The 12579-nt window shown below is 42.2% G+C and overlaps 1 pseudogene; it reads right to left on the bottom strand.

Annotated features, from left to right (window-relative positions):
- Positions 1–7765: 7765 nt before the first annotated feature.
- Positions 7766–7884, bottom strand: LOC120582565 (uncharacterized; annotated as a pseudogene).
- Positions 7885–12579: the final 4695 nt, after the last annotated feature.

The raw sequence follows: 12579 nt of genomic DNA on the forward strand, positions 1-12579 counted from the left end.
CTCAGCTGGGAACATGCACGTTGAGTGACTCAAATTTTTCACTGCTCTGCCCAAGTCTGCAGATGAGTGTGAAGGTGCCTCAAGTATTGATTTGGGAGTTATGAATCAACTTTAGCAGTAGACAAATTTGCAAATATGGAACCTGCGAATATGAACACCAGCTTTTTAGGGGAAATAATCTCAAACTTAGGCATAAATTGCAAAAACAAAAATAGTACATGAATATTCATCAACACTCTACCCAGATTCACCTATTGTCAACATTTTACCGCATTCGCTTTATCATTTGTGCCTACCCTTCCCCTTCCATGTACAAACAAACACACATTTTTTTCTGAACCATATGAGAGTAACTTGTATACATCAGGACCCTTTACCCAGATATGTTAGTGTGTATTTCCTAAAAAAGGGATTCTCATATATGTGTAACCACAGTACATTTATCAAGTTTTGTAAACTTAACGTAGATATGATACTTTTATCTAATCTACCATTCTCCTGACTTCTGGAACATGTCCACAGCCTATTTTTGTGTTTGGTAATATTGATGTTTTGTAACCAACATTAAAAAAAAAATTCCTCAGTTTGAATTTGTCTGATGCATCCTCATAATTAGATTTAGGTTGTGCATTTTCCCCTAGAATGCGCATAGGTAATATGTGCAATATATTCGCTCTAAAACACATGGAAAGAAGCTAAAGAAACTGGTGACAGGAATTGTCTTTGGAGAAGATAGCTGGGACCCTAGAGGAGAGAAGAGGGAGGGAGAGTGACTTTTCACTCTATGCTCTTGTCTACCTCTGGAATTATGTACCAGGTGTACATAGCACCCGTTCAAAAACTAAATTTAAAAAGATCCTATGAGGTCATTGGGTCTGCTATTATCACCCCCATTTTCCACAAGGAGAAACAGTCTCGAAGAGGGCAAACGAGCATCAGGAAGCCCTCCACTCTGGGCCTGTGCACCTATGGCAAGTGCCATGGCTGCTGTCACTCAGACTGCTGTTCTGAAACTAGGTGTGTGCCGGTTACGTTGAGTGCCCAGAGGAGGGGAGAGTGAAAGTGAGGTGTCAGAGAAGGATCTCCGGGTAGAAGGGATAGCTGAGCTGAGTGTGGAAAGGTGAGAAGTTAGTCAAGTGTCCAAGGGTTATAGGATTAGGGGATAGAGTGAGGGAAGAGGAAGCAGAAAGAAAGGTATTTCAGACAGAAACTGCCTTGGATCCAGGGTAGCAGGCTTGCAAATGGATACATCGCATCCAAATCTGCAAAGCTTAGGATCTTCCTCGGCAGTCCCACTTTATTGTGCAGTGGGGAAACCTGGGCTTGCCTTTTAACAATAGGTTGGTCTCTTCTCATTGAACAGTCTCCTTTCAGTCTGAGTATTCAGTATACTTGAACTCCCTCGTGTGGCTGGTTTCTCACACTTGGAAAACTCACTGTCTTCTGAGCTCTGTCCCTTTCTCTTCTTCCTCTTCCCAAGATGCCATCTGGGTATCTGGGTAAATGAGGACCCTCACTGTATCTACCGAAGTTGGGGCAGGGAGCTCAGTACGTCCAGGTCCTTTGGACCTCTGCTGCGGAGAGGGGCATCGGCTCCTGACTGGTCCCATACGGCGTCCTGGGGTAACGTGCTCCCAGGGCCAGCTACATAATTTGCAGGACTCAGCGCAAAATGAAAATCCCAGGCCCCCTTGTTCAAAAAGCAAGAAAAAAGTACTACTACAGGTACTAAAATATGAAAGATTTTCCTATCTTCTGTAATCTCCTTCTTGATTTGTCATAGTGGTTTTTGTTTGCCGGTGAATATAGTTTAAGTATAGAAAAATGAAAACTTTATAACTATTACTATGAATTTTACTATTTGTCTTCATATTGTTCAATGCCAATTTTTTAAAAGATAAGAGCATTTAACTCATATTCAGAATTAGGAAAATTACAAAGTTTATATTTTGTAGATTGTGCATACATTTGTATTTTACTCATACCAGACGGTGGAAACATGCTTATCTGGTACTCACTTTGAGTCTTGCTAAAATCCCACACATTATGGGTCCATTAAAATTCTGTGCTCCTGCTGCATAGCAGACACTATATGCATATACAACTGGTGTGGCCAGGAACAGAAGACAGGCAGATTGCACATGCTACGTTGTCCTGCTGGACTTCACTAATAACACACACAAATTCAAAGATGAAATTAATGAAAAGTTCAAAACAGGAATAATAGAGCATTAAGTTTGTGCTTGCATGGGGGCCCTTCTTTCTGACTGTGGATCCAAATACAAGGTAAACATGTTATGGAAGCTGCATAGCAGGCATTACCTATGTTGTATGAGAACGAGGGCCTAAGGACCGATGACACGCATGCATATTGTATGTATCTCCTCTGCTCACGTACATGCTCTATTGTCCCATCAGACTTCATTTACAAAACACGAATTTAAAGATAGCGTTATTAAGAATTTCAAGGCAGTGACAATCCACCATTAAACTAACTGTGGGCCCTTCTTAGTGTGGGGCTCTGTGCAATTGCACAGGTTGAATGTCCATGAAGCTGAGAGTGGGAAGGGCTGCTCATCCCTGCTTTCTTCTTCCTGCCTGCTGGATGGAAGTGGTGGGTATAATGGCACAGCTTCAGCAGCCACTATGAACTATGTCGATGATGGTCACATGTAGGAAAGGCAGAGGGGAAAGATCTGACACTCTTGGGTCTCTCACGCTTTACCAGCCCTGGAGAGCCAGACTTTAGGCTTTTATGTGAAAAGAATAAATCTGCATGTGTGTTCTAAGGCACTATTAAAATGTGTGTTTTCAAGCTACTTTAAAGTCAAACCTATTCCTATCTGATGTTGCACCTTTATGTCTCTTCACCTGGGACACAGGAATTTCTGGATCCCTGCCAGCCACTTGGAGGTCATCAGGGAGACAGAGATGGGACATCTGGCTCAAATATCCAACTATCCAGCGAAATCCAACTGTGGCTGTTAAGCCATTTTCTGTGTCATATGTGAAGGGCCTTCCTGTGGTGTTTGTTTTAGACAAGGGATTGGAAAACTATATGGTCCATGGACTGGCCATCTGTCTTGTAAATAAATGTTTTATTGGAAAACAGCCACCGCTCATTTATTTAGGTATTGTCTGTGGCTGTTTTTGAGCTGTAACAGCGGAGTTAAATAGTGTTGAGATAGTTGCTATTTGGCCCTTCAGGAAAAGTTTGCTGATTCCTGTCTTAGACGATTCCACTCTAAGAATGCCACTGGTTCCGCCACAAACTATCTAATCCCCAGATTTGACTCTGGAAACCCACGATTTCACCACCTTCTTCTTTTCCCTTTTACTATCCTTTGGGCCAGAAGGATCAGACTTTCCCAAGGGTATGCTGGTAAATATTTAATGACAGGCTTCCTGGGAGGAGAAAAAGTCCTCATATATAATGTTTGTCCTTTTCGGTGGTGTAAATATTACCACTGTGGCTAATTTCAAACTAACAATATAATGCTAATGAGAGCTGGGAAGAGATGAAGACAGTCAGCTGTGAGAAGCAGAGACAGCTCCAAAATTTCACTGGAGTCACTTCTTTACATCTGGCCTGGGCTCTTTCTTCCCCCAGTTTTGCATTTAATAGAACCCTACACTCTAATTAACCAGGCCTGGCTTTTGATATACTAACTGCGGCTAAAGGAATTTAAAGAATTTAGCCCCCTGGCTTTCGGCACTATTTTCCCCTTTACTTTATAATATTTACATTCTGTTCTGTTTGGTTTGTGACGTGTTTTGTCTACAGATTGACTCTAATATAGTAAACACCATACGAATAACATTATTGCAACATATAATTATGATGTTATAATTGTGTAAATATTATTTGCTGTAGAATCAAGTAGTATGACCCAGCTCTTAAGAAGAAAATAACCTTAGACTACTTACTAAATATCTGTAGGTCAAAGGACATGTTCCAGGCATCAGTTGATTTTTTTTTCCTATGTTTATATTTCTTCTTACACTCAGCTTCCATTAAAAAAAATCTCACTTATTTTTTTTAACTACTTTGTTTTAGTGGGACATCTTCTTGAGTAATTTCTTCATATGTGGTGCTTCAATGATAAATTTTCTGACTCCTTGGATTTCAGAAAATATCTTTATTTTGTCTTCACTTTGGGTAGTGATTTGGCCAGCTATGATTTCAGATTCAAATTAATTTTCCTTCATAATCTGATGCAAAATCTGTTGTCAGGCTGAATCCCATTTCTTCATATGTAGCCTGTTTTATCTTTCTGGAAGCTTATATGATTTTTCTCTTTGTGCTTTAACTTCTTAAATTTTACTCGAGTTCATTTAAGTGTGATTTTTTTTACTCATCTTTATTGGCCCTCAGTGGGTCCCTTAAAATAACACAAAACCAAAACAAAACATTTATTTGGTTTAATACCTAAATGTACTATGAGGAAAACAAAGATGGCAATAATATCATCAACCAGATAACTCGTTAACATTTTTAAAGCATGACATAATATAATATTATGCAAAGAGTGGAAAAGTTCTGTACAGTATAAAAATGAAAGATACGACTCCTCGCAGTTTTGCAATTCTCTCTCCATCTTCATTGGTTCATTGGGTATCCATCCATGCAGGAAAAAATATTTATACTGGTATATAGTATTCATTTTTTAAAAAGTACACATCACACACACTTAACACAGCTTTCCCTCATTCCACTCCATAGTCGTACCATCACGGATCTAACCAGTACTCTGTTGATGCACTTAGATAATTTCAAGTTTTATATTTCTACATACACAATACCGCAGTAAATGCCTTCGAATGATTATAGATATCTTGCCATACTTCAATGAGTATATGCAAAGGATAAATTTCTAGTAGTGACATTGCTGGAATAATGAGTAAGGACATTTTAAATTTTGATCATTTCTTGCCGACGTTCCCTGCAAAAAGGTTGCACCATTGCATTCTCAATAACAGATTATCAGTGTCTCGTTCTCCACTTACTTATTAATACTAGGTATTATCAAGCTTTCTAAGCCATTGCCAGTCTGGATAGATGAAAACTTTGGCATTTTCATGTATATTTCTTTAGCTGAATGTATGGTTAATATAGTTTTCTATGTTTATCTCCCATCTGAATTTCTTTTTCCTGACTTCTCATTTATGTTCTTGATCTTAATGGATCCTTTCTCAGATGACCTGTGTCTTTCTTTGCCTCAGGAAATGTCCTTTGGTTACTTCCTCAATTGTCTCCTCCCATCTATCTTCTCTGCCTTTTCTCTTGCACCCAGACACCTAGATTTATCTTTGCCATTGTATTTTTATCTCATATCTTCCATCTGTTGATCTTTTCACTCTACCTTAAAGGAAATGTTTTTCAACATCATCTCTGACATTTTGCTTGCTTTTAAAATATTTTTAGATTATTATTTATAAAAAACAAAGTAGCGCATGTTATTTTTCAAATAACATATGACTTATACAGTTTATAGATAGCACTGTCCTGAAATTTCTTACTCTCATAGTTTTTCTTAAACTTTTTAGCTTTTTTTTTTTTTTTCTGGTATGTACTTCTGTATTTCCCAACTCTAGACCTTATCTTGACCTCCTATTACAGAAGGTGAAGATTTAGCACTAATACTATCTCCTGTTCCCATTACCCCTTTCTCCATCCTATGCCATAGTTATGTCCCAAACTTTTGTTAAATTATTAGTTACGCTTTGGGGATACATATGTGAGCATAGTTTATGGCTCAGTCAAAAAGTTCATTGTGGTTGTTTCCTTTTTTTTTTTTTTCCTGCAGTTAATTAATTTTTTTCCTTAGATTTATAGGTACCTTTAACTAGAGCATTCTAAAGCCTCCAAAACAAATTGTAAAAAACTTGAATTTGGAAGAGCCCTTTTTCATGGATTGACTCTTTCCTTTTTTTCTCTCATTCTGGTTTGAGGGCAGAGCTAGGAAAGATAGGATCGGGGTATCAGGGAAAGACTAGGGGCAGGAAAAGGCTAGGGGCCTGGAAAAGGGAGATCAGATCCACAGCAATCTGGGATCTTTAGGAGCTTTCGGAACCTGTTGTATGACCTCAGAATGTCTCTATTGAAACAATATTTTCAATGGTAGGCCGTTTTCAGCCCTTTTCTTCTACTCCAGTCCACTCCTAAGCTGAACAGCTATATTGGACCTTTGCAGGAGAGCTCTAATACTATAGCAGTATTATTTTTCAAGCTGGCAAAAGAGCAGAAACAGTGAAGCACCAACGGTTTTGCATATATCTGGAATGGCTGTCTGAGGGCAGAAGGAATATATGATGGTTTAGTTTTGTGAAGGCAGAGTGGGCCAAAGGCAGGCCCTCAGTGCCTCCAGCTGGCAAAGTGACGTAGGTGGGAGAGAATCAAAGTCATGAGAAGCTTCGACCTGAGCAGGAGCCCTTTCCTGACCTCAGTACCCATCCTTCCCTACCCCTAATTTTGTTAACCTTCCTCAGCACATAGTAGGTGTTTAAGAAGTAATATATCTAATAAGTATCATGAGCTCAGGGTACCTTTCAAGGCTGTTGGGATGGATGTTCATAAGTCAGAGGTTTGTAACTTAGGGGTAGGATGGGGAGCAGAGCAACAAAAAGTCCATGCATTTTCATCTTTCAATTCACCTGGGCAAATGTGTAAATTCTTCTGGGTTGTGGAAGAAGTGAGAGTCCCATAAGGGCTTCACCAGGGGTTGGCAGATCCTGTGTATCAGCTCCTCCCTTCTTCTCCATCATCAATCCTCGGCAAGTCCTGCATCCCTTTCTGCAGGTGGTGAGGAGAAAGCTGGGGAACACTCAGAAGTCATTAGCTTTAACAAAACCAAATTTTAGTTGGATAGAGTCTCAATGATGAAGCAAGGGTGATCGAGAGAGTGCACCTCACACTTTTTTCTGGCTTAGTCTGGACTGTGCAGGCCCTAGCACATTCCCAAGAGCTGGGTGGCAACACAACTCTGAAAGGCTACCTGAGCAGAGGAGTCCTTTCTTCGTCTGGGCCTGGCTTTGTGCACTTCCTATTATTCTATCCTGATGACTGCAGGGAATACAATTATTAGTCCCTAAATCACCAGTCTGGATTTACCCTCCACCATCCCCACTAGGTCAGAACCAGCTCTGCTTTTTAGCACTGATCTCTATTTGAAAGTATCTTGTGGTGGGTGTTTGTTCAATTTTGTTAACCCTGCCCAGCACTTAGTAGGCCATCAATAAGTAATTGTTGCATGAATTAATAAACTCTTATCCTCTCTCAGAGTTTAGTTCTGCAGTGTTATTAGATGAATAAGTGACGCTGGCTTCCACTTTGTCGCCATAGCTCCCCTCTGGGATGTACACTGAACATCTCTGAGAGCTCTCTGTTTTTCTATTGTGACTGTGCTTCTGTGCACACATACACACCTGCTTACATACACACAAGCTCACACTTATCACACTTGTCCAGGACACTTTCACTGCTCACCCATGTCTATTAGCACAAAAACCCAAGAGTTCCTGTTCAGAATCTCCCACTCTCCCTCCAGAGGGGGGCCTAGAGATATTTTCTAGGTGCTTTTAGATGTCTAGAGGCATCAACATCAATCAACATAACCACCATTATAGCACAAGTCCTTCCTACGTGCTAGGCACTGTTTATTGCTTTTCATTTGTCATCTCATTTACTGCTAGCAGCAACACTAAGCAGTAGATCTGCTTATCACATTTTATTTATTTATTTATTATTTATTTATTTATTTATTTACACCTACAGCACCTGGTCTTCCTAAGTGGTCTCCCATGAACGTGCTAACCAGGCCCGACCCTGCTTAGCTTCCGAGATCAGACAGAATCGGGTGTGTTCAGGTTAGCATGGCCATAGATGCTTGCTTATCACATTTTAATGCTAAGGACTTTAAGACTCAGAGAAGCTAATTTGCCTGAGATCACACAGATACACTTGTATAGAAACCTAAGTCTTTCCTACCCATGTTTATATAAATAAGCATGTCTCAATACCTGAACATGGAACTGGGGGTTTGGTTAATATTAAAGCAGGAGGGATGCCGAGGTTCTGAGGTATGGTGTATCCAAGCCACCAGGGGCCGCTGTTTCCCCATGCTAGGGCCGGGATCCTGGCCACTTTCCCCCACAAACCTCAAGAATATAGAGACCTCAAGGGAGTCCCCCAAACCTTATGGGGCCCGGCCAAACTTGCCATAGCCCTCAGCGCAGTCTTCAGTCTGCCTACCCCGCAACCTGACAAAAGCGGGTATGGGGAGCTTGGCAATTGCTGATGCCAAAGTAGAAGTCTGAACTGGAACATGTGATTTTTCTGCTCTGTCAGAATTTCTTTCAGTTGTAGGGGCCTGACTGCACGGTTTTCAGGGGCCTAACTGCTGGGTCCCTTTCCTGAGAGAGGAAGGCTGGCTTTCAAAGCTGTAGGCCCCTGGGGTCGGAGGATCCAATAAGGTCAGCAGTCTCTAAATTGGAATATGCAAGGTTATCTGTTGGAGGTACTGGAAGAAAATACTCAAACTTTTATTGATGTATTTATGTTTTTAAAATAAAAATAAGAATGTAGCTTCACTTATATTTGGTCTTCAGATTAGTGCCTGCTCCCTCATTGCGTAGTATGTCAAATAGCTCTGTGTCAGTCAAGTATGTGTGGTCTTCTGAGACTAGATTGGGGGCGCTGTGACAGGGCCTAGCACGGTTTAAGTGTTCCTGTGGGAATGAACTTATAGAGTATATTACATAATTTAACTAAAGTAATCCTTACAGCATGAACAGTAGTTTCTAAGGGTTCCTATAAAGAAACCAAGGTTTGAGGGTAATACTAACAGTGCCTGCACAAGTGAATCAGAGATGGATAAATGACTTAGCTGTCACCTCCACTCCTTATATGAGCTCTTAGTTGCATTATGACATAAAAACAATGACAATCTAAACAGATCTGACAAGACATCAGCCTCCCCAATTCAAACCTGTCAATACTCTTTGAAATGATATCTATTATCATTTATGATGAGCCTTACTATAATGTCAAAAACAGCTGTGCCTTGATGTCAGTAGTAGCTAGTGAAAGGAGTACAACTGTATAGTAAGTATATCAGGGGTGCAAGCAAAAACATGTTTGGAGGCTGAGGTGCAGATCAAAAGAGTTTGGAGATCACTGGTATGTGCCACTGCCAACAGTTCAGCCCTCCTGTCCTGACAATTCTGAGTTCGCTGTGAGCCAAAGGCCTAAGCATTGGGTTTTGTGAAGACTATACCTGACACTGATCAAGTGCCAGACATTGGAACTATGACCTTTTGGGATTTGATCTAGATTCTGTTTTTAGTCTGCTTCCTGTAACAGGAGGAGAGGAGGTGGCCCCTCTGCTGTGCTCTTTTTCATGGATTCCTGAGAGTCCACCCTGGTTTACTGCACATTTCCCCATCCTGTGCAATGCAGGGCCTCCCTCTCAGCCTCGATTCCCTATGTGCTTCCTTTCAGGGGCAGAGATTAAAAAAAAATCTCATGGGATTTGTTCAAATCTTGACAGAGGAAGTTCATTTAAGTGAACTTATGGAGCTCAGATGTAAGGTTGTCTGTATCAGTTCTTGTCAAAGTGCCATCCAAAGACCAATGGCATCCAGAGTCCTTAGGATGACTTGTTAGCAGATTCCTGAGCCCCACTTGCAATCTCCTGAGTCAGACACTGTGAGTGGGCTAAAGAAAATGCATCTTGAACAAACCCTTCCTCCACCACCCACCAATTGATGATTCTGAAGCACACCCACGTTTAAGAAACATTACTCTGAAGAATGATATGTTTGAAAACTAGTTTTTCTAAGGGTTTATTATCTCAATTCATTGTTTTAATATGGAAAAGGTAGGGACTGGCAGCCTTCTACTGATTTTAAGCACAAGGGTGGAGTGAGGCTCAGAGGGGGTCAGCTATTCACTTAAGTGCAAGGGAACGTTAACAGCAGATGGAAGTGGGGAGGGAGGCCTGCCCAGTTCTGTCACACATACTGGACACACAGGGGGTTGTGGGAAGTGAGATAGCACTCGACACATTAGTGAAAAGTACCCTGGTGTGAAGTAACTCCATGGGAAGGGGTGAATTTCTAGGGCAAATTCATCTTGAAAGTAGATCTCCACCTGGGCCCAGTGGGAATTACAGTCTTACTCATCTTCAGAAAGTGATCTCAGAACTCATGGCTTCAAGACTAGCCAAGCCAGCCACATGATAAGCAAAATCCAGAGAGATTCTTTGATTAAAAAAATCACTATAATGGCATGGTGGCCTCAGACACTAAAGAGGACTCTGGAGAAGAGGCAAGAATTAGAGCTCTGTCTTCTGGCAGAGACTTCCTCCTGCCCCGCTCCCCCTGGCCAGTCCCAACCCTTTCAGGACTTCACTGGAGAACAGCCCCTTCCACAGGACCCATTATACTCACGCTCTGTTCCAGGCACCTCTCCTCAGTCCTCCCACTATATCCTGCACCTGTCTCTATTTTCTCATTTATCACACCGCATTATACTGGCCCAGTGGGTGTCTGCCTCCCCCAGTGGACAGTAAGCCTCTTGAGGGCAGGGCCTGGGTTCAGTAAAGGGTTATAAAATAGATAGGCTCATCACTGGGGCTTCTCTTTTGTCTAATTTTAGTCATTAGCACCTAAGCACCCTGATACCCCACTGAGACAGAGCCCTGGCACTGCCATTTGCTGAACTGCCAGGATGGTATGATATATCTAGAATTTGCATTTTCTGTGTCATGGAGTAGAGGCAGACCTAGAGCCAGGGTTGCAACTTCAAACAAGGACTGCATGGCCTCTTGCCACCTTGTCACGCTGGGCCTACTTCCAGATGTTGTGAGCAACGCCCCTGCCAGGTAGGAAGAGACTGTTGTATTTTCTTCCTCTTAGAGGCCAAGAAACCAAACAAGCAAGGTAAGCCAGCTATCAAGCCCAACCTCCAACCCAGCTCCTAACTCCCCACCTTTTCCCGCAGCCAAGTCTTCAGCCAATGAGAGTTTGGATTCTGCTTTCCCACCTTTCCTGGCAACATTCACCACCCTTCCCAATGATGAGCAATGCAAATTCCAGGTAGGCCTTGTTTCATTACTGACTTCTCAGGTGTCACTTTAACCACAGGGTAAGTCCTAACTGGTTGTGGGCTGACAAACATGCAAACTTCCACATGCAAACACTGTTAGGCTGCAGCTTCTTTCCCACTAAGAAAGATAAATAGATAAATGTTAACAAGCTCAGAAAATGGGTGGAAGCCCAGGCCTTTCTGGCACTGTCCAACATTCCTGGTGACCAGGTACCTGGGGAGACAAGCTGCCTGTCCCCTCATGGAGGAGGAAATAAACAGTACACACTCTTCTCCTTTAAGTCCATGGAGACAAGGGATTCCCCATGGAAGTCACTTAAACAGGTACAGCCCAGTACTCGTTTGAGGTTGTCGACATAAGAAATGTCCAAATCTGCAGAGAATTTTTATAAGAGTTTATTTGAGCCCAAACTGATAACATATACTGGGGAGCAAGATCTCAAATGCTCTGGAGAGTAATAGTTTTGCAGTTTCTTTTATACATTTGAGATTAAGGAGCGAAGGTAAATATTACATGAGGGTGGGAGAAAGCGAGGTGGGGATTGGATTACACATTACAGGACAGTTAAGATTATGCGGTTTCTTGAGGGTGGTTATTTTGAAGGCGTGCTAACCTAAATGCACAAAAACAATGGGCACAGCTTGCTCGAGGCAAAGATAAAACCTTTACTAAAAAAGTTATATGCCTGCAGTGTGACTACCCATCATGATCCTGTGAGGTTACTTTCCATAGAAATCCTTTTCTCATCCACAGGGTAAAACTATATTTTCCTTACATGTTTCAGTGGTGTTTTGATGATGGTGCAGTTGTGTGTATGCATGTAATGTGGAGGGTTTCTACGCCATGTAGAAAACTTCAGCCCAGTGGCTTTCAACTTACTGGGGGCCTCAACTCCCAACAGTAGCAGTGTTCCTTGCCATGGAGCAATAGTGATTTCTCCACTGTGGACCAATGTACAGATCTACTTGACCCATTTTCTTGTATATTTCAACCCAGGGTCACAGAGACTAGGGACAGGCTGCATTTCCTTAACGTAAAGACTCAATGGAGCAACGGTAAGTCACCTTGTTGGCACAGGGTGAGGCCTGAGGCTCATTCATCTAGGTCTCTGGTCCTGAAGGTGCCCATGGAGAGATGACGCTCAAGGGTGGGAGATTCCTGCGGAGGCACCAGCCTAGGAGGAGGCCCAGGGGTGCAGGAGCGTTAGAGAAGGACAAGGCCGGCTCCCTGTGCACGGGATGGGAAACCGGGAGAGAAAGTCGCCTTGGGGTTTGGATTTTGCTGTTAGAGCCCTGGAGAGCCATTGGTTTTTACCTGATTTTATTGGCAGCAAGTAACAACCAAAAAAACTAAAGCATCGGTGGAGCAGAGTTGCTGAAATGGAAGCAACCAAAGGCAATCTGGGGTCCTAAAACAGTACCCAGAAGCTTCCGGGAAAGAGGAAGGAGGGGATTCTCGAATCCAGAGGGCG

The sequence above is a fragment of the Pteropus medius genome, unplaced genomic scaffold, assembly GCF_902729225.1.
Source record: "Pteropus medius unplaced genomic scaffold, Ma_sr-lr_union100, whole genome shotgun sequence".
In the NCBI taxonomy this organism is placed as follows: Eukaryota; Metazoa; Chordata; class Mammalia; order Chiroptera; family Pteropodidae; genus Pteropus; species Pteropus medius.